Below are 26,187 nucleotides of genomic sequence, written 5' to 3'. Positions count from 1 at the left end.
GAGCTATGACAAAAAACACAATGTGTGGCGGTTTCCTTTGGGATGGAGAGTTCAAACCACTCTCACCACACACTTGCAGGACCCAACCTGACAAATTTTTCCAACCCTGGAGGAGGGATCATGTCCAGATCTAGATCACCTCCTGGAAGGGTTGTGGTCGTCCTCCCCCACTGATGTAGGACTGGTAAAGGGGTTTCCACCTTACAAAGTAATTGTGAAATCAGAACACCGTCCGGTAGTTAGACAATACCCGTTAAAACCTGAAGCAGAGAAAGGTATAGCCCCTGTAGTGCAGGATATGTTGGCATCAGGAATATTGCGAGAGGCTCCTGAGGCCACTTGCAATACTCCTATCTTCCCTGTCCAGAAGGGACATACAGGGAAATGGCGCATGGTGCAGGATTTAAGACCAGTAAATGAAATAGTACAACATGCTGCACCAGATGTGCCTAATCCACACCTTTTGTTAATTTCCTTGTCCCCTGACAAGAAGTATTTTTCAGTAGTGGATCTGAGTAATGCCTTTTTTTCAGTACCACTACATCCTGATTCACAACACTTATTTGGTTTCACTTATAAAGGACATAAATACACATACACTAGACTCCCTCAAGGGTTTTCAGAAAGTCCACATGTATATACAATGGCACTACGGTATTCAATGAGTTCCTGTAAAATACCATCCCATAGTCAAGTGCTACTGTATGTAGATGATATATTAATTGCTTCAGATACAAAACAGCATTGCAAAGAAGCCACACTGTTAGTGTTACAGCATTTGTATGATACAGGACATAAAGCATCAAAACAAAAATTACAGTATTGCAGAGAGGAAGTTATATATCTTGGACATAAACTCTCCCAACAAGGTCGATCGTTATTAGAAACTAGAAAACAGGCAATACAAGAGGCACCAAAGCCAAAGACTAAACAGCAAATGATGTCCTTCTTAGGACTTTGCAATTATTGCAGGGAATGGTTACCTGATTATGCTGCACTCGTTCAACATTTACAAACCCTGATTTATGGGAAGGACATGGCACTGAAAGATAAAATTCAGTGGACAAAAGAAGGAGAATTGGCATTCACAAACTTAAAAATGATGTTACAAACTAATGTGACACTTGCTCTGCCAGATTATCAACAACCATTTACCCTATGTGTTGATGCAAATCAAGGGTATATGAAGGCAGTATTAACACAGCCATTCGGCGCAAAAGAGAGGCCATTAGCGTTCTATTCTAAACGATTAGATGCAGTGGCAGCTGGTTTTCCGCAGTGTTTGCAGGCATGTGCAGCTGCTGCAGAAGCAGTGAAATTATCAGCAGAATTAGTGTTGTGTCACCCACTCACTTTGAAGGTGCCACATTCAGTTTCTTTAGTTTTACTGCAGACGCCACTGCCATTCCTCACACATGTTAGACATCTGACCCTAGTCTCACTCCTGCTTTCACAGTCAAACATTACAATACAGCGATGTGGTCCTCTCAACCCTAGCACCCTTCTTCCGACAGCGGAAGATGGAGAGCCACATTCGTGCAAAGCAGTTGTGGAAGAACAAACCAAACCAAGAGCAGATATTTTACAGACCCCAATACCAGATTCAACAGTTGTTTTTGTAGATGGATCAGCATCAAAAAATGACATGGGGAAGAACAAGGTCGGATATGCTGTAGTTACATCTACTGAAGTGTTAGAGGCCGATGCACTTCCCCCTGCTTGTTCAGCACAAGCGGCTGAACTCTATGCTGTAATTAGGGCATGCGAGCTCTTCAAAAACAAGCCACTTACAATATACACTGATAGTCAATATGTGTTTGGAGCTGTTCATCACCATGCAAGAGTGTGGAAAAATAGAGGATTCAAGACATCGCAAGGAACATCTTTAACTCATACGAACCTATTACTCAGGTTGTTAGATGTTGTGCAATTACCATATTGCCTTGCGATATGCAAATGTAAGGCACACCAAACTGATGCTTCCGCAATAGCTAAAGGAAACAGTTTTGCGGACATGACGGCGAAAGGTGCTGCACAAAAACAACCTGCCTTAAATGTTACAGATGTCTTGTTGATAGATAGTGATGTACTATGTGATGCACAGACTCATGCACCTAAAACAGAAATACAGAGCTGGATTAAGAGAGGAGCAATACAGCAAGGAAAAACTTATTATATGAATGACAAGCCCATCCTACCAAAAAATTTATACAAGACAGCTGCCTTAGTGAGCCATGGAAACACCCATGTCTCAACAGGAGGGATGGTACATATTATTCAACAATACTTTTATACTATAAATTTTTCTGATTATGCAAAACAATTTTGTCGAGCGTGCTTAATTTGCTGTAAACACAATGCACAAGGCAACATAAGGCCAAAACGTGGCCAGTTTCCCGCAGCTGAGTATCCATTTAAAATTGTACATATGGATTTCATTGAATTATCTTGGTCACAAGGGAAGAAGTACTGTCTAGTCATTATAGACACCTTTTCTAAGTGGGTAGAAATATACCCTGTAAAACACTGTGATGCAATGACCGTTGCAAAATGTTTGGTAGGCCATTATTTCCCTACCTATGGCATACCTCATATTATAAGATCGGACAATGGGACTCACAAGCACTCAAAAATCATTGCGCTTATCACCCCCAGAGCGCAGGCTTAGTGGAAAGGACCAACGGCACCATTAAAACAAGGCTCAGAAAGACAATGGAAGAGACAAAAAGACCGTGGCCAGAATGTTTGTCTCTAGTAAAATTATGGATGAGAATAACTCCCACTCCTGCAGGATTGACACCATTTGAAATAGTGTATGGTAGACCGTTTCCCTTAGCAACCGAAATGAGTGATATAGGGAAAGCAGACAGAGAAAATACGTTAGCCGATTGGATGCGTAAGCTATTATCATCACAACAAAAACATAACCCCAGTAGTCTGCCAGTAAATTCTGTTTCTGTTCAACAGGATAATCTGCAGCCAGGAGATTGGATCCTGGTCAAGGTCCTGTTGCGAAAGGAGTGGAGCACACCTCGGTGGGACGGACCTTATCAAGTCCTCCTCACAACACCAACAGCGGTGAAAATAGCAGAGCGACCTTCCTGGATACATAAGAGTCACTGTAAGCCCATCAAGCCCGTATCAGAGACCTCTGTACCTTCGGAGTAGCAGTGGAAGTCAAAGGCGCAGCAATCAATAGGATACTGACGTCTCAACCCGGTGAAGAAAACAGCTGATCTGCACTCCATTTAGAATGGCTCTGATTGGGTGGGGATGTGGTAAGGTAACTCTCGGTGTAATTCTCTTTATGGGAATTGTTGGTCTGCTTCTGCACTCACCAGAGAAGGTGTTTCGCCCACCTAGATGGACACATGATGGTTCCCACCTGAGACCTATCTCCACAAATGAGACCCATCCTTTCCTACAAAATTACTGGTATCGTTATGTTTATGATTCAGCAAAGAAAGACAATTTAACTAACTGTTATGTCTGTACACATATGTCCCTGGATCCCCATGCCAGTCCCTCATGGTTGGACTGGTTTCTCACTGGGTCCTGGTGGCAGTTACTGCTAAAGTTCTCACTCCCCATTCTTGTTACATTATTATTTGTATGTTGTTGTTTCATTTGTATTATACCCTGCCTCCGTTCCATGATACAACATACTTTTAGTTCTGTTTTTCTGCTATACACTGCAGAAGAACGAATGGATTTACTAACCTTGTCTAGCCCTCTTAATAATGATGATGATGTGATCTGAATGACGGTTGTGCTGAAAGTGTTTTTGCAATTTGTACAATACTGATGCTTCTGATCATACTGTCATGATAAACAGGAGGGACTGTTAGGTTGAAGAAACTGTTAGTAATCATTTGTTATCATTTCTGTATAATCAGCAATGAGTGTAAATATGTATATACATTATTTTGTTTTTCTTTACCTTCATACTTTAGATTATATTAGTTTACACGTATCCTGAGCACGTGTTTAAATAGTTGTCTACCTGAGGAAAACCAGAACTTCTTCTTACTCTCACAGTCTTTTCTTTGTTCACACTCCAAGACCCCTGCCCCCCATTGACTATAAATAAAGGTGCCAAGGGGAACCACCCTTTGTAACACATTCCTTTGTAGCCTACCATGCAGAGAGTCTGGTTACCCTTGTGCAAGTAAAACTCTAAGTGTGTTGTCTCGTAATTAATGGTGTGTACAGAGTTGGAGTGGAAAGCCTGTCGCTTTCTCCAACATATACTGTATTGTAGTTTGGTCCTGTGTGCAGAGTTGGAGTGGAAAGCCTGACGCTTTCTCCAACAGCCAATAATATCGAGTCTTCTGTGGCGAAGTGCTTTTTGCATAGAAAACAAAGCGGTCAGTTGAAGAGGAATAATATCAGTACTTTGTTTAAAACTGTGTGTAAAAAGCTGTCTCTTTATCATTAACAATAAGTTGTAAAACGTGAATGGGGAGTGACAGTCTTCAAGTTTGTGAGAAGATCGCGCCCTGGTGGAATAAAGGCACGAACAGCTTACAGCACCTAGAATTACCAGGAAGTATTTAGAGTAAAACGGTGTGTAAAAGCTGCCTTTATGAATGAGAGAAAAAAAAAATATATATATAAAATAGTAAAATGGAAGGGGAGTGATAGATTTAAATTAATCGTGAAGTGGAGCGCCCCCTGTATAAAGTAAAAGTGAGAAAAGCTTACAGCACCTGGTATTCCCAGGCAGTCTCCCATCCAACTACTAACCAGACCCTACCCTGCTTAGCTTCCGAGATCAGACGAGATCAGGCGTGTTCAGGGTGGTATGGCCGTAAGCGAGAGATGCTACCGAAAACAGCCCTTTTGCATTACACGCCTCTATACATGCCAGTTGGTCCCATTGGATACTACTAATGTTCTTTTTTTTTTTTTATCTGACTCACACTGCAGCCCCACCATCCAATCGGCAGCGCCGGACCCACACCAAACATTCACCAAACTACTCAGCCGGCAGCCTACCACAATTATTCCATTCTTTCCGCATCCGCACACTTCCTTCTTTTTAACTCCTTTTCACTACCGCACAGGTTAATCGCCGCACGTCCCCCGACGGCAAACATTACTCCTTTGCCTACCTCATGCAGGCTTCTCTTAACGACCCTCTGTTATCAACTCCGCTAACAGCCACAAAATCTCCGCCGCACGAAGCCCACTGGTAGCTGCTGAATCACATGCTTCCCCAAAACGTCGCGCTGTCAGAACACTGGGAGCTACACACACCAACAAGTCCATACTGCAGGCTGCAGCCAGAACAATTTTCTACATTCAAACATCGACGGCCTCTTCTCTCTAAAAATTCAGCAGACCGCTTCTACCACCAGCAAAGAAGTTTCCATCCCTAATTCCTCTGTGATTCCCACTAACCTAAACATTAAGCTGGCATTGAAGGGTGTGAATTACCCTGGCCAATCTGTTCTTTTAAATACAGCTTTTAGCAAGTTTTGAAAGGAGAAGAGCAGAACTTGCTATGCCAATAATATCGAGTCTTCTGTGGCGAAGTGGTTTTTGCATAGAAAACAAAGCGGTCAGTTGAAGAGGAATAATATCAGTACTTTGTTTAAAACTGTGTGTAAAAAGCTGTCTCTTTATCATCAACAATAAGTTGTAAAACGTGAATGGGGAGTGACAGTCTTCAAGTTTGTGAGAAGATCGCGCCCTGGTGGAATAAAGGCACAAACAGCTTACAGCACCTAGAATTACCAGGAAGTATTTAGAGTAAAACGGTTTCTAAAAGCTGCCTTTATGAATGAGAGAAAAAAAATATATATATATAAAATAGTAAAATGGAAGGGGAGTGATAGATTTAAATTAATCGTGAAGTGGAGCGCCCCCTGTATAAAGTGAAAGTGAGAAAAGCTTACAGCACCTGGTATTCCCAGGCGGTCTCCCATCCAAGTACTAACCAGACCCTACCCTGCTTAGCTTCCGAGATCAGACTAGATCAGGCGTGTTCAGGGTGGTATGGCCGTAAGCGAGAGATGCTACCGAAAACAGCCCTTTTGCATTACACGCCTCTATACATGCCAGTTGGTCCCATTGGATACTACTAATGTTCTTTTTTTTTTTTTTATCTGACTCACACTGCAGCCCCACCATCCAATCGGCAGCGCCGGACCCACACCAAACATTCACCAAACTACTCAGCCGGCAGCCTACCACAATTATTCCATTCTTTCCACATCCGCACACTTCCTTCTTTTTAACTCCTTTTCACTACCGCACAGGTTAATCGCCGCACGTCCCCCGCCGGCAAACATTACTCCTTTGCCTACTGCATGCAGGCTTCTCTTAACGACCCTCTGTTATCAACTCCGCTAACAGCCACAAAATCTCCGCCGCACGAAGCCCACTGGTAGCTGCTGAATCACATGCTTCCCCAAAACGTCGCGCTGTCAGAACACTGGGAGCTACACACACCAACAAGTCCATACTGCAGGCTGCAGCCAGAACAATTTTCTACATTCAAAAATCGACGGCCTCTTCTCTCTAAAAATTCACCAGACCGCTTCTACCACCAGCAAAGAAGTTTCCATCCCTAATTCCTCTGTGATTCCCACTAACCTAAACATTAAGCTGGCATTGAAGGGTGTGAATTACCCCGGCCAATCTGTTCTTTTAAATACAGCTTTTAGCAAGTTTTGAAAGGAGAAGAGCAGAACTTGCTATGCCAATAATATTGAGTCTTCTGTGGCGAAGTGGTTTTTGCATAGAAAACAAAGCGGTGAGTTGAAGAGGAATAATATCAGTACTTTGTTTAAAACTGTGTGTAAAAAGCTGTCTCTTTATCATTAACAATAAGTTGTAAAACGTGAATGGGGAGTGACAGTCTTCAAGTTTGTGAGAAGATCGCGCCCTGGTGGAATAAAGGCACGGACAGCTTACAGCACCTAGAATTACCAGGAAGTATTTAGAGTAAAACCGTGTGTAAAAGCTGCCTTTATGAATGAGAGAAAAAAATATATATATATAAAATAGTAAAATGGAAGGGGAGTGATAGATTTAAATTAATCGTGAAGTGGAGCGCCCCCTGTATAAAGTAAAAGTGAGAAAAGCTTATGTAGCGCCCCTTTGCTCTCCTGGCGTTAAATAGGGGTAGCTACCCCAGGTCCCTTGGTAAGGGGTGTAATCTCTTACTAATAAATAATTTACCTTACTTATCAAATTTAGAAGCTTTGTTGTCCATGGGACTATATGTATCAACGCCCCTATGAAAACTAATATTAAACCCAGGGTATAAACCTCCAAAAGATATATAGTTACCTGTTTTACTTACAACTATGCTTGCTAACTAATCATTGTAAATGTATCTTCCCCAGAAATATTGGTACCCTTAAAATACCTACTACCAGTATGCAAAGTATAACCAATAATGCACTCATTCAGAGAAATACACACACAGCAATATAAAACAACAATATCAGTATTTACTACAATGAAACTTAATCACATGCCTTAACAATTTAACACACTTTTCCAGTTGTAAATCATTCCCATTGCGTTACCTTAAATCAAATTCAAACTACTGGTTCTCCTACACATAAATCAATATTCCGTAATTCTTAAACTTATTCGTTCAAATAACATAAAGCAGGCGTAAATTTAGAAACATAAACCCCAAATGTTCACCGTTGCAGGCCTGTCCGCCGCTCGTGTGCGCTGTAGATTCGCGAAATGGCGACTTCCACTATAAAATAACCAGGTACCTGAATCTTCGGGATACCACTGAATCAAAGAAATGGAAATCCTTTACTATGAAGATGAGGAGACTCCATCGGCATCCGTCCGTTCCGTCAGTCCCGTCCGTCGCTAGGTTAGATGAGTCCAGTGCCACAGTTCGGCGAATCCGGTGTCCTCTGGGTCGCTGGCACGGCACTCGCGATGTTAGCTGTCCGCTAACTTTGCAGCTCCGTCCACCATAGGCACTTTTAGCCACCGTGCGCTGACTCTCTTAACTTTTGTCAGTGTCCTAAGCCGTTAACTTCACTCCGAAGTTACACTTACCCACCGACAAACTTTCCCACCCGTAGAGTTACTTTTAAATGATCTAGCCGATCATTTATGTGAACTTTTACAGGCGGTTTTAGCAAATACACTCTCCGTGTACTTCACCATTAACTCTCCTCCTTCCCGCCTCTGTCTCCTCTCTTGTCCCTCCTCCTTACATCGTACTTCCTTCCACCCTCAGACACATACTCCCTTCTCATTGGTTCACCGGTTAGGTAATACACATTACACATTCCAATTATATTCTTACAATACCAAACAATATTATAACATTAAGCACAGAACAATACATGAACACATTTTTTCTTTATGTGCAGAATTGGTTAACCTTTCAATACTAGCATTATAAATCTAACCCTTTATTAAATTATATGAACTTATATTAACTATAATTATTTCTTCCACGGGTTACATCCTCCCCCTTCTAAACGTCTGCATGTCCTCATGAGACAACTGACACATAGAATAACAAAAGGATTTGTTCTAGAGTAACCAATTATTTTAATAACCTAACTTAATAATAATCCCCTTGTGGAAAATCTTTATTGGCTGATTACTAGCCTTACCTGGTTCATCATACGTTAAACGAATCACAGGCCTCACTTGTCTTTTAGAGCTAGATCTACGCCTAAGATTTCCGTCTTCCTTAGCAACTGATCTACGTTTTGTCCTAGGAACACTAATGGGCATAGGATAATCTTCCTGTTCCAGTTCTGAGTCAGTTTGATCCAACTCAGGGGTGTGCGCCACGGCCTCATCCCTATCTGATTGAAACTCTTTATCCGGAGCAGAGCTTTGACACTCATCAATTCCTGAAACTTCCTCAGATTCCTCATACAGTGAACATTCCTCCTCATTAGGGCTAGAGAGTACCTCTTCCTCGTCACCTTTCTCTGGGACTGCTGGTTCACGGTCCTCATCACAGAACCCCACAGCCTGTGACTCCCCAAAGGTCCTCCTAGGTAAAAGTTTATGCAGACTCTGCCTGTACGATCTACGAGTCCTTCCATAGTTCCTGTCCGAAGATGAATCAGTATCATCTAGTTCCCTGTCCTGTACGCTTTGTGCCTTTCTTTCGGGTCTGACTGTTGTTCTTTGTAGTCTTGTCTTCGGTCTTACAGGTGACTGTTCCCGACCTTCAGCTTCTGGCATTCTCATAGACTGACTGATAGGTAAGAGATGATCTCGGTGTATTGTCTTTATAACCTCCCTCCCACCTTCAGGCTTCACTCTGTACACAGGCAAGTTAGGTAATTTCCCCACCACAATATATGGCACAGAGCTCCAGCGACTTTCAAGTTTGTGTTTGCCTCTCAACCCCAGATTCCGGAGAAGCACTCTGTCACCCGTATTAATAGTCTGGAAACACACTTTCCTGTCATAGCCTCTTTTGTTTCTTTGATGTGCCTTGTCTGCAGATTTGCGTGCGAGCTCATAGGCCTTCTGCAGATCTTCTCTCAGCTTTTCTACATACCGGCAATGTTGTTTGTCTCCTGTTCCATCCGGTGAGGTACCAAAACAAAGGTCCACTGGCAGCCTAGCTTCTCTGCCAAACATCAACAGATATGGGGAGTATCCAGTGGCGTCACATCTTGTACTGTTGTAGGCATGGACGACATAGGGGACATGCTGACTCCACGACCTTCTCTTGTCATGCCCCAGTGTCGCTAACATTGAGAGTAACGTGCGGTTAAATCTCTCAGGTTGAGGATCTCCTTGAGGATGATAGGGAGTGGTCCGGGATTTCCGTACCCCCAATATCATCAGAAGCTCTCGAATAACCCGACTTTCAAAGTCTCTCCCTTGGTCGGAATGTATTCGGCTTGGCAGACCATAATGCACAAAGTACTTTTCTAAAAGGACTTTAGCCACTGTGAGGGCTTTTTGATTCCTTGTAGGAAATGCCTGGGCGTATCGCGTAAAATGATCAGTCACGACCAATACATCCCTGATTCCCCTTGAATCTGGTTCCATGGAGAGAAAATCTATACAAACCAGGTCCATTGGGCCACTACTTACAATCTGATGCAGGGGTGCAACCCTCTTGCAAGGTGTTTTCCGCGTAACACACTCTCCACAGTCTTTGACATACTGTTCCACATCCATCGCCATCTTGGGCCAATAGAATCTACCACGTAGCAAATCTATCGTTCTATCAACTCCCAGATGCCCCATATCATCATGTAAGGAGTGCAGGACTTCCTCTCGGAACTCAGTCGGCAGCACCAGCTGTGTTACCCGTTCTCCAGAAGGTCTTTTGCTCGTCCTTTGCAACAACCCATCTTGCAACACAAGTCGGTTTTTTTCTCTCTTAAACCACATCAGTTCAGGAGCAGTTCCTTTGTCACCTGGCCACTTTCCTTCCTGCATAGCTCTCATCACACTCTGTAGGACATCATCCTTCTTCTGAGCTGCTACTAATTCAGCTTTGGACAACTGTCTCAAGGAACCCAGAGAAATGTGAGTAGGGAAAGCGAACACCTCAGGGATACACTCCGGAGAAGCTCCCAGTTGATCCACATATCGGGGCGGTATTCCATACAACTCCGTACCACCGATCCTCTGACAGATGGATTTTACCCCTATCTGAGGTACCTCCTCACAGTCTCTTCTCCATGCCTCCTCGGCCATGTTTCTGGAAAGCAGGTCAGCATCCACATTGGCTTTGCCAGGTCGGTACTGGATATTGAAATCATACGTGGCTAAGGCAGCCAACCACCGATGTCCGGCTGCATTTAGCTTGGCCGTTGTTAGTACATAGGTTAGGGGGTTATTGTCCGTCCGGACAGTGAATTTAGCCCCATAGAGGTAATCGTGAAATTTATCCACCACTGCCCACTTTAGTGCTAAAAATTCCAACTGGTGCACAGGATAGCGCTGTTCAGTAGCACTCACTCTCCGGCTGGCAAAGGCCACAGGCCTGAGCCCTTCTGGATGTTCTTGGTACAATACCGCCCCTAGCCCTTTCAAGCTAGCATCTGTGTGCAATATGTAAGGCTTGTTTGGGTCAGCAAATGCAAGAACTGGCGCATTAGTGAGGCACTGAATGATTCGGTGGAAGGCATCAGTGCAAGCCTGGTCCCACCGATCTCCAAATGGCACTGACTCTTTCAGATAGACTTTCTTCTTTTCCTGGTCTGGCCTCTTGCCTTTCTGGGTAGGTGCATACCCTTTGGTTAGTTCAGTAAGAGGTCGGACAACAGCAGAATAATTTGCCACAAACCTCCTATAATAACCGCAGAACCCCAAAAAGGATCTCAGAGATTTTAGATCAGTAGGCCACGGCCAGTGAGTGACAGCCTTTACTTTCTCTGGATCAGTAGCAATGCCGTCAACCGATATTATGTGCCCTACATATCTAACCTTTGGTTGGCAAAACTGGCACTTGTCCAGAGAGAGTTTGAGTCCAACCTCGTCTAGTCGGTCAAGTACTTTGAGAAGCCGTTCCTCATGTTCTTCCAAGGTCTTCCCAAAGACTATCAGGTCATCCAGGTAAACCAACACCTGTAGCAGGTTCATATCCCCCACAGCCCGTTCCATCAGCCGTTGGAATGTTGCTGGGGCTCCTGTGATACCCTGCGGCATTCTTTCAAATTGATAAAATCCTAGTGGGCAAATAAAGGCAGTTTTTTCCTTGTCAGATTCTGCCATAGCAATCTGATAGTATCCTGACCTTAGATCCAACACAGAAAACCACCGACTCCCTGTTAGGCAATCCAGCGCGTCATCGATGCGAGGAGTGGTGTATTGATCAGGCACTGTTCGACTATTTAGTGTTCTATAGTCTATGCACATTCTAACACTACCATTCTTCTTTCTGGCTACAACTATTGGAGAGGCGTAGGGGCTACGAGACTCCTTAATAATGCCAGCTTTCAAAAGTTCTCGAAGGTGTCTACGTACATCCTCGATATCTGCGGGCGCTAGTCGCCGCGATCTCTCTCGAAATGGTCTTGTGTCAGATAACCTGATGTGATGTTCTACTCCTTTCGCCAGTCCCACATCCCACTCATGGAGAGAAAACACACGGGCTCTCTCAGCCAGCTTACCCCGTAGCCGGGATTTCCATCGCTCTGGAATGGGCGACTCACCGAAATCAATAAGATTAGAGTCAAACGCTGATGGGACCTCAGTCCTAGCATTACACTGAGGCTGCACAGCAGGCATCACAGGATCTGCAGGGCATAAATTGCCCATCACAGTTCCCACTGGAAGAACCATGTCTCGTACTGACTCATTATGTACTAACACAGGAAAATAGTTCACATTCACCTCTGAACTGGGCATGATCATTGGCTGCAGCAGTACCCCAGCTGGAAGTGGGTCTACGGTCGAAGCATCTACTATCAGCACCTCCCTTTCCAGTGGCTTTTCTAACTTTACACAACACAATGCTCGACGATCACTGCCCGCAGGTAAGGTCAGTGGGCCAGGACCCATCCACTGTACGCATCCTACCTCTCCATTTCCCTCACCAGTCACTGAAGTGATATTTGGCTCTGAGTCCTCCAGGCTGATTCCCAGAGTCTCGGCTATATCTACTCCCGCTGTCTCTTGGCAAAGATGGGCTAGCCGCTTGAAGAGACTAGCGTTGGTGCCTAGGATAACAGGAATCTGATCGGGAGTTCTGGGTCCAGGACATATCAAAGCTAAGACGGAAAGAGCCTCTGTGGATCCGGTGACAGTTTCAGGGAACTCTACATCTACTATCACATAACCCAAATATGGGTAGCTGGTCTCACTTAATCCCCAAATGGCCAGTCCTGAGACAGGATGTATTGGGACATCAGACAAATGCTGTTTATACCATGCCTCAAAGATGATGGTTACCTGTGAACCACTGTCTAGGACAGCATCACATGGCTGACCATTTACTCGCAGGTGCACTACGGAAGTGGGACCTATCAAACCCTTGGGAATGCCTGGGCCCCCTACTGACATCACTGCACTTTTGTTACTTAAGCAGACTTTGTCGGAACTTGGGTCTTCTCGAATGGGTACAGATCCCTCCTTAGCTCTCTTAAGAGACTGAATGAGCTTCTGAATAACTTTGTTCTGATTTTCATCATTCTGGCACTTGTTAGCAAAGTGTCCACCTTCACCACACCGATAACAGATGTTGTCACTAGAAGCCCTAGTAGGTTGGTGTGCCTTTCGTCTAGTTTGAACGGATCTGGATGGCTCTATTGTTAGTGCATTTGCCGGTGCATCCAGGACTTTGGCCCCTCTGTTGCACATTTTATTTTGTAACCTATGGATTTGTTTCTTCAGTGCTGCCACTTCTGCCTTTTCACAGCTCGTCGCCGAGGGCACAGGAACCACTGGAGCAGATCGTCTATCATCATTCCCCTCTTCTCTTGATGTTGTAGTCATAGCAGCAAACAATGACTTTAGTTCCTTTACCTCAGCCTTTAGGGTCAGCATTTCCGTCTGGCGACTGTCCGCCTCCTTGTGGGCATAGACTCGTTGGGTGGACATACTAATCTTGACTCTGGCTGCTGCATGTTCTTCTTCCGCTCTTATCTCAGCTAGTAGCTCTAAGAATTTTGGAGGGTTCTGCCTTCTCTCCCTTATCTTGAGCTGGACTAACATCAAGTCTGAATATATGGCCCCCCGCAGTAACTGCTCTACTCTGGCACTATCTATCCGACTTACAGGAATGCCACCTTTCCTACTTACTTTTATAAGGGACTGCTCTAATCGCCTTAAGAAATCAGAAAGTTTTTCACCTTTCTCCTGTTGCAATAATCTAAATTCAAAATACAGGTCTTCCCCTGACTCAGCCGTACCAAAGGCACTCTCAATAGCATCTAAGCATGCCCAAGGGGTGATGTCAGCTTCAGCTGTCCGCATTGCCTTTACCACTGCAAGAGCAGGTCCTCTAAGACACTCCATAATGCGGCTACGCTTTTCCTTTTCAGAGCAGTTGCTTTCCTCCACCATTAAACAAGCCTGTTCAAGCCAATGCTCTAAGGGTTCTTCACCCGCTGGTGTAGGCAAGGTGCCGGAAAACATACGCAGGCGACGATAACTGGTGCTCTCACCTGGTCTCTCCATTTTCGCTAACACATCCCCCATAGCACGAATAATGGATTCTGCTGAACCCATGGAATTGGATGCATCAATAAGGACCTGTAACGGCGTTGTACCCCCTTTTTCTAAAGAAGACCTTGCCGCAGCAATAATGACAGGCCAACTGCTTTTTGTAGTAGGGTGTATTACCTCAGGAGGAACTCTGGTGGGATCCACCCTCTCTCTACACTCGCAAAGCACAACAAGTCTGTCAAGCTTAGTGTTCACCCTTCTGCCTCTAACCCTCACTCGTCCCAGAAGTTTAATTGTTCCAAGTGTTTCCTCTATCTCGGCAACTTCACAGCCTCTGGGAACCAATGCCAGTAAAGCATGGTCTTCACTAATTAACTCACCCTGACACCACTCACTGAGCTCTGTCACTAACTCTAATAGCACTGATTCAATCTCCATCTTTATGTAAAAACACCTCTTAATTCTAGATACAATTTCAGTGGGACCGTACAAGTATTCCACTAACGTTTATCTCCCTTCTAATACTTTTAAATTAGCAACCAACAACGAAAACTCCTAAATCTAAATAAGAATCCCAGCGGTGCCTCCATTTTTATGTAGCGCCCCTTTGCTCTCCTGGCGTTAAATAGGGGTAGCTACCCCAGGTCCCTTGGTAAGGGGTGTAATCTCTTACTAATAAATAATTTACCTTACTTATCAAATTTAGAAGCTTTGTTGTCCATGGGACTATATGTATCAACGCCCCTATGAAAACTAATATTAAACCCAGGGTATAAACCTCCAAAAGATATATAGTTACCTGTTTTACTTACAACTATGCTTGCTAACTAATCATTGTAAATGTATCTTCCCCAGAAATATTGGTACCCTTAAAATACCTACTACCAGTATGCAAAGTATAACCAATAATGCACTCATTCAGAGAAATACACACACAGCAATATAAAACAACAATATCAGTATTTACTACAATGAAACTTAATCACATGCCTTAACAATTTAACACACTTTTCCAGTTGTAAATCATTCCCATTGCGTTACCTTAAATCAAATTCAAACTACTGGTTCTCCTACACATAAATCAATATTCCGTAATTCTTAAACTTATTCGTTCAAATAACATAAAGCAGGCGTAAATTTAGAAACATAAACCCCAAATGTTCACCGTTGCAGGCCTGTCCGCCGCTCGTGTGCGCTGTAGATTCGCGAAATGGCGACTTCCACTATAAAATAACCAGGTACCTGAATCTTCGGGATACCACTGAATCAAAGAAATGGAAATCCTTTACTATGAAGATGAGGAGACTCCATCGGCATCCGTCCGTTCCGTCAGTCCCGTCCGTCGCTAGGTTAGATGAGTCCAGTGCCACAGTTCGGCGAATCCGGTGTCCTCTGGGTCGCTGGCACGGCACTCGCGATGTTAGCTGTCCGCTAACTTTGCAGCTCCGTCCACCATAGGCACTTTTAGCCACCGTGCGCTGACTCTCTTAACTTTTGTCAGTGTCCTAAGCCGTTAACTTCACTCCGAAGTTACACTTACCCACCGACAAACTTTCCCACCCGTAGAGTTACTTTTAAATGATCTAGCCGATCATTTATGTGAACTTTTACAGGCGGTTTTAGCAAATACACTCTCCGTGTACTTCACCATTAACTCTCCTCCTTCCCGCCTCTGTCTCCTCTCTTGTCCCTCCTCCTTACATCGTACTTCCTTCCACCCTCAGACACATACTCCCTTCTCATTGGTTCACCGGTTAGGTAATACACATTACACATTCCAATTATATTCTTACAATACCAAACAATATTATAACATTAAGCACAGAACAATACATGAACACATTTTTTCTTTATGTGCAGAATTGGTTAACCTTTCAATACTAGCATTATAAATCTAACCCTTTATTAAATTATATGAACTTATATTAACTATAATTATTTCTTCCACGGGTTACATCCTCCCCCTTCTAAACGTCTGCATGTCCTCATGAGACAACTGACACATAGAATAACAAAAGGATTTGTTCTAGAGTAACCAATTATTTTAATAACCTAACTTAATAATAATCCCCTTGTGGAAAATCTTTATTGGCTGATTACTAGCCTTACCTGGTTCATCATACGTTAAACGAATCACAGGCCTCACTTGTCTTTTAGAGCTAGATCTACGCCTAAGATTTCCGTCTTCCTTAGCAACTGATCTACGTTTTGTCCTAGGAACACTAATGGGCATAGGATAATCTTCCTGTTCCAGTTCTGAGTCAGTTTGATCCAACTCAGGGGTGTGCGCCACGGCCTCATCCCTATCTGATTGAAACTCTTTATCCGGAGCAGAGCTTTGACACTCATCAATGCCTGAAACTTCCTCAGATTCCTCATACAGTGAACATTCCTCCTCATTAGGGCTAGAGAGTACCTCTTCCTCGTCACCTTTCTCTGGGACTGCTGGTTCACGGTCCTCATCACAGAACCCCACAGCCTGTGACTCCCCAAAGGTCCTCCTAGGTAAAAGTTTATGCAGACTCTGCCTGTACGATCTACGAGTCCTTCCATAGTTCCTGTCCGAAGATGAATCAGTATCATCTAGTTCCCTGTCCTGTACGCTTTGTGCCTTTCTTTCGGGTCTGACTGTTGTTCTTTGTAGTCTTGTCTTCGGTCTTACAGGTGACTGTTCCCGACCTTCAGCTTCTGGCATTCTCATAGACTGACTGATAGGTAAGAGATGATCTCGGTGTATTGTCTTTATAACCTCCCTCCCACCTTCAGGCTTCACTCTGTACACAGGCAAGTTAGGTAATTTCCCCACCACAATATATGGCACAGAGCTCCAGCGACTTTCAAGTTTGTGTTTGCCTCTCAACCCCAGATTCCGGAGAAGCACTCTGTCACCCGTATTAATAGTCTGGAAACACACTTTCCTGTCATAGCCTCTTTTGTTTCTTTGATGTGCCTTGTCTGCAGATTTGCGTGCGAGCTCATAGGCCTTCTGCAGATCTTCTCTCAGCTTTTCTACATACCGGCAATGTTGTTTGTCTCCTGTTCCATCCGGTGAGGTACCAAAACAAAGGTCCACTGGCAGCCTAGCTTCTCTGCCAAACATCAACAGATATGGGGAGTATCCAGTGGCGTCACATCTTGTACTGTTGTAGGCATGGACGACATAGGGGACATGCTGACTCCACGACCTTCTCTTATCATGCCCCAGTGTCGCTAACATTGAGAGTAACGTGCGGTTAAATCTCTCAGGTTGAGGATCTCCTTGAGGATGATAGGGAGTGGTCCGGGATTTCCGTACCCCCAATATCATCAGAAGCTCTCGAATAACCCGACTTTCAAAGTCTCTCCCTTGGTCGGAATGTATTCGGCTTGGCAGACCATAATGCACAAAGTACTTTTCTAAAAGGACTTTAGCCACTGTGAGGGCTTTTTGATTCCTTGTAGGAAATGCCTGGGCGTATCGCGTAAAATGATCAGTCACGACCAATACATCCCTGATTCCCCTTGAATCTGGTTCCATGGAGAGAAAATCTATACAAACCAGGTCCATTGGGCCACTACTTACAATCTGATGCAGGGGTGCAACCCTCTTGCAAGGTGTTTTCCGCGTAACACACTCTCCACAGTCTTTGACATACTGTTCCACATCCATCGCCATCTTGGGCCAATAGAATCTACCACGTAGCAAATCTATCGTTCTATCAACTCCCAGATGCCCCATATCATCATGTAAGGAGTGCAGGACTTCCTCTCGGAACTCAGTCGGCAGCACCAGCTGTGTTACCCGTTCTCCAGAAGGTCTTTTGCTCGTCCTTTGCAACAACCCATCTTGCAACACAAGTCGGTTTTTTTCTCTCTTAAACCACATCAGTTCAGGAGCAGTTCCTTTGTCACCTGGCCACTTTCCTTCCTGCATAGCTCTCATCACACTCTGTAGGACATCATCCTTCTTCTGAGCTGCTACTAATTCAGCTTTGGACAACTGTCTCAAGGAACCCAGAGAAATGTGAGTAGGGAAAGCGAACACCTCAGGGATACACTCCGGAGAAGCTCCCAGTTGATCCACATATCGGGGCGGTATTCCATACAACTCCGTACCACCGATCCTCTGACAGATGGATTTTACCCCTATCTGAGGTACCTCCTCACAGTCTCTTCTCCATGCCTCCTCGGCCATGTTTCTGGAAAGCAGGTCAGCATCCACATTGGCTTTGCCAGGTCGGTACTGGATATTGAAATCATACGTGGCTAAGGCAGCCAACCACCGATGTCCGGCTGCATTTAGCTTGGCCGTTGTTAGTACATAGGTTAGGGGGTTATTGTCCGTCCGGACAGTGAATTTAGCCCCATAGAGGTAATCGTGAAATTTATCCACCACTGCCCACTTTAGTGCTAAAAATTCCAACTGGTGCACAGGATAGCGCTGTTCAGTAGCACTCACTCTCCGGCTGGCAAAGGCCACAGGCCTGAGCCCTTCTGGATGTTCTTGGTACAATACCGCCCCTAGCCCTTTCAAGCTAGCATCTGTGTGCAATATGTAAGGCTTGTTTGGGTCAGCAAATGCAAGAACTGGCGCATTAGTGAGGCACTGAATGATTCGGTGGAAGGCATCAGTGCAAGCCTGGTCCCACCGATCTCCAAATGGCACTGACTCTTTCAGATAGACTTTCTTCTTTTCCTGGTCTGGCCTCTTGCCTTTCTGGGTAGGTGCATACCCTTTGGTTAGTTCAGTAAGAGGTCGGACAACAGCAGAATAATTTGCCACAAACCTCCTATAATAACCGCAGAACCCCAAAAAGGATCTCAGAGATTTTAGATCAGTAGGCCACGGCCAGTGAGTGACAGCCTTTACTTTCTCTGGATCAGTAGCAATGCCGTCAACCGATATTATGTGCCCTACATATCTAACCTTTGGTTGGCAAAACTGGCACTTGTCCAGAGAGAGTTTGAGTCCAACCTCGTCTAGTCGGTCAAGTACTTTGAGAAGCCGTTCCTCATGTTCTTCCAAGGTCTTCCCAAAGACTATCAGGTCATCCAGGTAAACCAACACCTGTAGCAGGTTCATATCCCCCACAGCCCGTTCCATCAGCCGTTGGAATGTTGCTGGGGCTCCTGTGATACCCTGCGGCATTCTTTCAAATTGATAAAATCCTAGTGGGCAAATAAAGGCAGTTTTTTCCTTGTCAGATTCTGCCATAGCAATCTGATAGTATCCTGACCTTAGATCCAACACAGAAAACCACCGACTCCCTGTTAGGCAATCCAGCGCGTCATCGATGCGAGGAGTGGTGTATTGATCAGGCACTGTTCGACTATTTAGTGTTCTATAGTCTATGCACATTCTAACACTACCATTCTTCTTTCTGGCTACAACTATTGGAGAGGCGTAGGGGCTACGAGACTCCTTAATAATGCCAGCTTTCAAAAGTTCTCGAAGGTGTCTACGTACATCCTCGATATCTGCGGGCGCTAGTCGCCGCGATCTCTCTCGAAATGGTCTTGTGTCAGATAACCTGATGTGATGTTCTACTCCTTTCGCCAGTCCCACATCCCACTCATGGAGAGAAAACACACGGGCTCTCTCAGCCAGCTTACCCCGTAGCCGGGATTTCCATCGCTCTGGAATGGGCGACTCACCGAAATCAATAAGATTAGAGTCAAACGCTGATGGGACCTCAGTCCTAGCATTACACTGAGGCTGCACAGCAGGCATCACAGGATCTGCAGGGCATAAATTGCCCATCACAGTTCCCACTGGAAGAACCATGTCTCGTACTGACTCATTATGTACTAACACAGGAAAATAGTTCACATTCACCTCTGAACTGGGCATGATCATTGGCTGCAGCAGTACCCCAGCTGGAAGTGGGTCTACGGTCGAAGCATCTACTATCAGCACCTCCCTTTCCAGTGGCTTTTCTAACTTTACACAACACAATGCTCGACGATCACTGCCCGCAGGTAAGGTCAGTGGGCCAGGACCCATCCACTGTACGCATCCTACCTCTCCATTTCCCTCACCAGTCACTGAAGTGATATTTGGCTCTGAGTCCTCCAGGCTGATTCCCAGAGTCTCGGCTATATCTACTCCCGCTGTCTCTTGGCAAAGATGGGCTAGCCGCTTGAAGAGACTAGCGTTGGTGCCTAGGATAACAGGAATCTGATCGGGAGTTCTGGGTCCAGGACATATCAAAGCTAAGACGGAAAGAGCCTCTGTGGATCCGGTGACAGTTTCAGGGAACTCTACATCTACTATCACATAACCCAAATATGGGTAGCTGGTCTCACTTAATCCCCAAATGGCCAGTCCTGAGACAGGATGTATTGGGACATCAGACAAATGCTGTTTATACCATGCCTCAAAGATGATGGTTACCTGTGAACCACTGTCTAGGACAGCATCACATGGCTGACCATTTACTCGCAGGTGCACTACGGAAGTGGGACCTATCAAACCCTTGGGAATGCCTGGGCCCCCTACTGACATCACTGCACTTTTGTTACTTAAGCAGACTTTGTCGGAACTTGGGTCTTCTCGAATGGGTACAGATCCCTCCTTAGCTCTCTTAAGAGACTGAATGAGCTTCTGAATAACTTTGTTCTGATTTTCATCATTCTGGCACTTGTTAGCAAAGTGTCCACCTTCACCACACCGATAACAGATGTTGTCACTAGAAGCCCTAGTAGGTTGGTGTGCCTTTCGTCTAGTTTGAACGGATCTGGATGGCTCTATTGTTAGTGCATTTGCCGGTGCATCCAGGACTTTGGCCCCTCTGTTGCACATTTTATTTTGTAACCTATGGATTTGTTTCTTCAGTGCTGCCACTTCTGCCTTTTCACAGCTCGTCGCCGAGGGCACAGGAACCACTGGAGCAGATCGTCTATCATCATTCCCCTCTTCTCTTGATGTTGTAGTCATAGCAGCAAACAATGACTTTAGTTCCTTTACCTCAGCCTTTAGGGTCAGCATTTCCGTCTGGCGACTGTCCGCCTCCTTGTGGGCATAGACTCGTTGGGTGGACATACTAATCTTGACTCTGGCTGCTGCATGTTCTTCTTCCGCTCTTATCTCAGCTAGTAGCTCTAAGAATTTTGGAGGGTTCTGCCTTCTCTCCCTTATCTTGAGCTGGACTAACATCAAGTCTGAATATATGGCCCCCCGCAGTAACTGCTCTACTCTGGCACTATCTATCCGACTTACAGGAATGCCACCTTTCCTACTTACTTTTATAAGGGACTGCTCTAATCGCCTTAAGAAATCAGAAAGTTTTTCACCTTTCTCCTGTTGCAATAATCTAAATTCAAAATACAGGTCTTCCCCTGACTCAGCCGTACCAAAGGCACTCTCAATAGCATCTAAGCATGCCCAAGGGGTGATGTCAGCTTCAGCTGTCCGCATTGCCTTTACCACTGCAAGAGCAGGTCCTCTAAGACACTCCATAATGCGGCTACGCTTTTCCTTTTCAGAGCAGTTGCTTTCCTCCACCATTAAACAAGCCTGTTCAAGCCAATGCTCTAAGGGTTCTTCACCCGCTGGTGTAGGCAAGGTGCCGGAAAACATACGCAGGCGACGATAACTGGTGCTCTCACCTGGTCTCTCCATTTTCGCTAACACATCCCCCATAGCACGAATAATGGATTCTGCTGAACCCATGGAATTGGATGCATCAATAAGGACCTGTAACGGCGTTGTACCCCCTTTTTCTAAAGAAGACCTTGCCGCAGCAATAATGACAGGCCAACTGCTTTTTGTAGTAGGGTGTATTACCTCAGGAGGAACTCTGGTGGGATCCACCCTCTCTCTACACTCGCAAAGCACAACAAGTCTGTCAAGCTTAGTGTTCACCCTTCTGCCTCTAACCCTCACTCGTCCCAGAAGTTTAATTGTTCCAAGTGTTTCCTCTATCTCGGCAACTTCACAGCCTCTGGGAACCAATGCCAGTAAAGCATGGTCTTCACTAATTAACTCACCCTGACACCACTCACTGAGCTCTGTCACTAACTCTAATAGCACTGATTCAATCTCCATCTTTATGTAAAAACACCTCTTAATTCTAGATACAATTTCAGTGGGACCGTACAAGTATTCCACTAACGTTTATCTCCCTTCTAATACTTTTAAATTAGCAACCAACAACGAAAACTCCTAAATCTAAATAAGAATCCCAGCGGTGCCTCCATTTTTATGTAGCGCCCCTTTGCTCTCCTGGCGTTAAATAGGGGTAGCTACCCCAGGTCCCTTGGTAAGGGGTGTAATCTCTTACTAATAAATAATTTACCTTACTTATCAAATTTAGAAGCTTTGTTGTCCATGGGACTATATGTATCAACGCCCCTATGAAAACTAATATTAAACCCAGGGTATAAACCTCCAAAAGATATATAGTTACCTGTTTTACTTACAACTATGCTTGCTAACTAATCATTGTAAATGTATCTTCCCCAGAAATATTGGTACCCTTAAAATACCTACTACCAGTATGCAAAGTATAACCAATAATGCACTCATTCAGAGAAATACACACACAGCAATATAAAACAACAATATCAGTATTTACTACAATGAAACTTAATCACATGCCTTAACAATTTAACACACTTTTCCAGTTGTAAATCATTCCCATTGCGTTACCTTAAATCAAATTCAAACTACTGGTTCTCCTACACATAAATCAATATTCCGTAATTCTTAAACTTATTCGTTCAAATAACATAAAGCAGGCGTAAATTTAGAAACATAAACCCCAAATGTTCACCGTTGCAGGCCTGTCCGCCGCTCGTGTGCGCTGTAGATTCGCGAAATGGCGACTTCCACTATAAAATAACCAGGTACCTGAATCTTCGGGATACCACTGAATCAAAGAAATGGAAATCCTTTACTATGAAGATGAGGAGACTCCATCGGCATCCGTCCGTTCCGTCAGTCCCGTCCGTCGCTAGGTTAGATGAGTCCAGTGCCACAGTTCGGCGAATCCGGTGTCCTCTGGGTCGCTGGCACGGCACTCGCGATGTTAGCTGTCCGCTAACTTTGCAGCTCCGTCCACCATAGGCACTTTTAGCCACCGTGCGCTGACTCTCTTAACTTTTGTCAGTGTCCTAAGCCGTTAACTTCACTCCGAAGTTACACTTACCCACCGACAAACTTTCCCACCCGTAGAGTTACTTTTAACACTAGATTTACAGAGTTTTTATTCTCTGCTGAGAGTCCCAAGGTGTTTGTCACCCCTGCTGTGATTTTCGCAGGTCTTCAGCCCCATCCTCCTCCTGCTTTTGTTGTGCAAACACACCCATTACCTGTGAGGCCTGGCGCATTTGCATTTTTTACTCAGAGTAGCTCAAATCCAAGGCAGGCTAAACCTCTGTGTGTGACATGGAAACCTTCACAAAAGTCTGCCATATCTATACCAAATATCCCACACGCTGACTGACCTGCAAATATGAAAGACGCACATTCACAAAATATATGGAAACACAAGTCTGTGTTATTTATAAAACAAATTGAGTGAAAATAGAATGAAAAGTTGCTAATAGAATGAAATGAATAAAATGAAAACATGCTAACACTTCAGTCTCCAATGCATGTTTGTATATAAATGTCATAAGCTGAGTGAAGTCATGGTCCATGGTTTTTGACATGCTCATACACATACAGAATAAAATGTCATTTCATTTTCATTGGCCATCACTGAATTATAACACCAAAAGTGAATTTTGTTTTTGTGTGATCTCTCCAGCTTTGCATGTTTGGCTGTTCATGTAAAAATTGATGTATCCGTGCCTCAGTTCCAGGTTCATCTCTTCGTCATCTTTCTGCCTTTTGTCTCAGTGGTTACTGTCCCACACAGTCTGTCTATCTTTCAAAGTCTGTGTTTGCAGCGTTTGAAAACCCAGTGACCATCATCCCTGTATTTGGCAATGGAGTTCCTTGGCTAGAAGAATCGGAAACAATCTTCTTTTTCCTTTCCACCCTGTAGATGCTTTGTACAGAACGTAGGCATTCACCGCCACCAAGTCCAGCATGTTGTAAAACACAGCTACTGGCCACTTGCTTGTTGCTGCTCGTACTGAATACATGCGCGCCATTCTAAACACTGACGTGGAGAATTCCTCTCCCTGTGCAGTGTCCTTTGCCAATGGAGGAAGTTCACGGCAAACGTTATTCACCATGCCCAGTAAAGTGAAGCAGTCTGTGTGACAGTGACAGTGAGGTGAAGAAATTGTCCATTGTGACATTTCTCCCGTCATCCAGAAATGACTCCATCAGACTCATGACCACGTTCTCTGCCAGCCTTCACCAAGAACTGTGCTGAAAGTTTCACTCCAGGAGAACACATGAACATAGATGTACAGCTGTTCTCGACCAAGGTTCATTGTCCATGCAGTATATTTACATTTACATTTACAGGATTTGGCAGACGCCCTTAGCCAGAGCGACTTACATAAGTGCTTTGAGACTCTGCAATGAATTTCCGATGCTAGCTCAATAAGGACCCCAGCTACGAATACTATCTCTGAGAACGCCATTGAGTAGTGCAGAATTTTTATTTTATTTTATTTTTTTAAAACACACACCAGAAAAAGAGTCGAGTAAGAATATAGAAGTTCTACGTCAGGTATTTCTGAAAAAGAAAAGTTTTGAGTCGTCGCTTGAAGACATTCAAGGATTCAGCTGTTCGGACATCTAGGGGGAGTTCATTCCATCAATTAGGTGCCAGGACAGAGAAGAGCCGAGATGCGTGTCTTCCTTGTGCTTTGAGGGGAGGTGGGACCAGTCGAGCAGTGCTGGAGGATCGGAGAGATCGTGGTGCAGAGCGGGGTGTGATGAGGTCCTTTAGGTAGGATGGTGCCAGAGAATTTTTGGCTTTGTATGCGAGCATCAGTGTTTTGAATCTGATGCGTGCAGCTACAGGAAGCCAGTGGAGGGAGCGCAGCAAAGGAGTGGTGTGGGAGAACTTGGGAAGGATGAAAACAAGACGAGCAGCTGCATTCTGAATCAGTTGGAGGGGACGGATGGCGCTCAGTGGTAAACCCGCTAGAAGCGAGTTGCAGTAGTCAAGGCGTGAGATGACGAGGGACTGGACGAGTATCTGGGTAGCCTGGGTGGAAAGAAATGGACGTATCCTCCTGATGTTAAAGAGGAGAAACCGACAAGAGCGAGAAAGACTGGTGATATGTGAGGAAAATGACAACCGATCATCTATGGTAACTCCAAGGTTTCTAGCAGAAACCGAAGGACGGATCAGGGAGTTGTCAAAGGAGATCGCAAGGTCCTGGAGGGGGGATGAGTCAGCCGGGATGTAAAGCAACTCAGTTTTACTAGTTTTGAGTTTTAGCTGGTGAGTGGTCATCCAAGATGAGATGTCTGCCAAGCATGTAGAGATCTTAGTGGAGACATGAGTGTCTGAGGGAGGGAAGGAGAGGATGAGTTGAGTGTCATCGGCATAGCAGTGGTAGGAGAAGCCATGTGAGGATATAACTTCGCCAAGAGATTTAGTGTAGAGGGAGAATAGGAGAGGGCCAAGAACCGAGCCCTGAGGGACACCGGTGGAAAGACAACGTGGAGTAGATGTGGATCCATTCCATGTCACTTGGTATATCGCATCCAAGCCGGACAAATTTGGGATCAAGTTCTGGATGGCCACGGATTTGGAGACCAAATACGTCTGCAACGTGTCCCCTAACTTGGGAAAGGACCCCAGTCACCAGAAAAGGGAGAGGCTGGCAGAGAACATGGTCATGAGTCTGATGGAGCCATTTCTGGATGACGGGAGAAATGTCACAACGGACAATTTCTTCACCTCACTGGCACTGTCACACAGACTGCTTCAGCGCAAAACAACACTACTGAGCACAGGGAATAAAGTTTGGTATGAACTTCCTCCAATTTCAAAGGACACTGCACAGCAAGAGGAATTCTCCGCGTCAGTGCTTAGAAGTGGCAGTGTCTCCTTGACAATTTATGCACCTAAAAAAACAAGATTGTGTGTGTTCTGAGTTCCTTGGACCAAGATGTGGCGATCTGTGAAGGCAGAAAGAGGAAACCCAACACGATAACAGACTATAACCACATGAAGGTATGTGAATGTGTGTATAATTTTACAT

At 44.8% G+C, this 26,187-nt stretch overlaps 1 protein-coding gene and 2 non-coding genes across 3 annotated transcripts in view; 1 reads left to right on the top strand and 2 right to left on the bottom strand.

Moving 5' to 3' along the window:
• Positions 1 to 26,187, top strand: part of LOC125715120 (uncharacterized) — a 1,180,389-nt gene that overhangs the window by 955,774 nt on the left and 198,428 nt on the right. The window lies entirely within an intron of this gene.
• Positions 4,698 to 4,816, bottom strand: LOC125736024 (5S ribosomal RNA). Its single transcript, XR_007395307.1, has one exon. It is a non-coding gene; the product is annotated as a 5S ribosomal RNA (ribosomal RNA).
• LOC125735371 (5S ribosomal RNA) lies at positions 5,894 to 6,012 on the bottom strand. Its single transcript, XR_007394667.1, has one exon. It is a non-coding gene; the product is annotated as a 5S ribosomal RNA (ribosomal RNA).

Source organism: Brienomyrus brachyistius, chromosome 2 (genome assembly GCF_023856365.1).
Source record: "Brienomyrus brachyistius isolate T26 chromosome 2, BBRACH_0.4, whole genome shotgun sequence".
In the NCBI taxonomy this organism is placed as follows: Eukaryota; Metazoa; Chordata; class Actinopteri; order Osteoglossiformes; family Mormyridae; genus Brienomyrus; species Brienomyrus brachyistius.
Note: the sequence above shows the minus strand (reverse complement) of the source record. Positions and strands in the feature narration are given on the sequence as shown.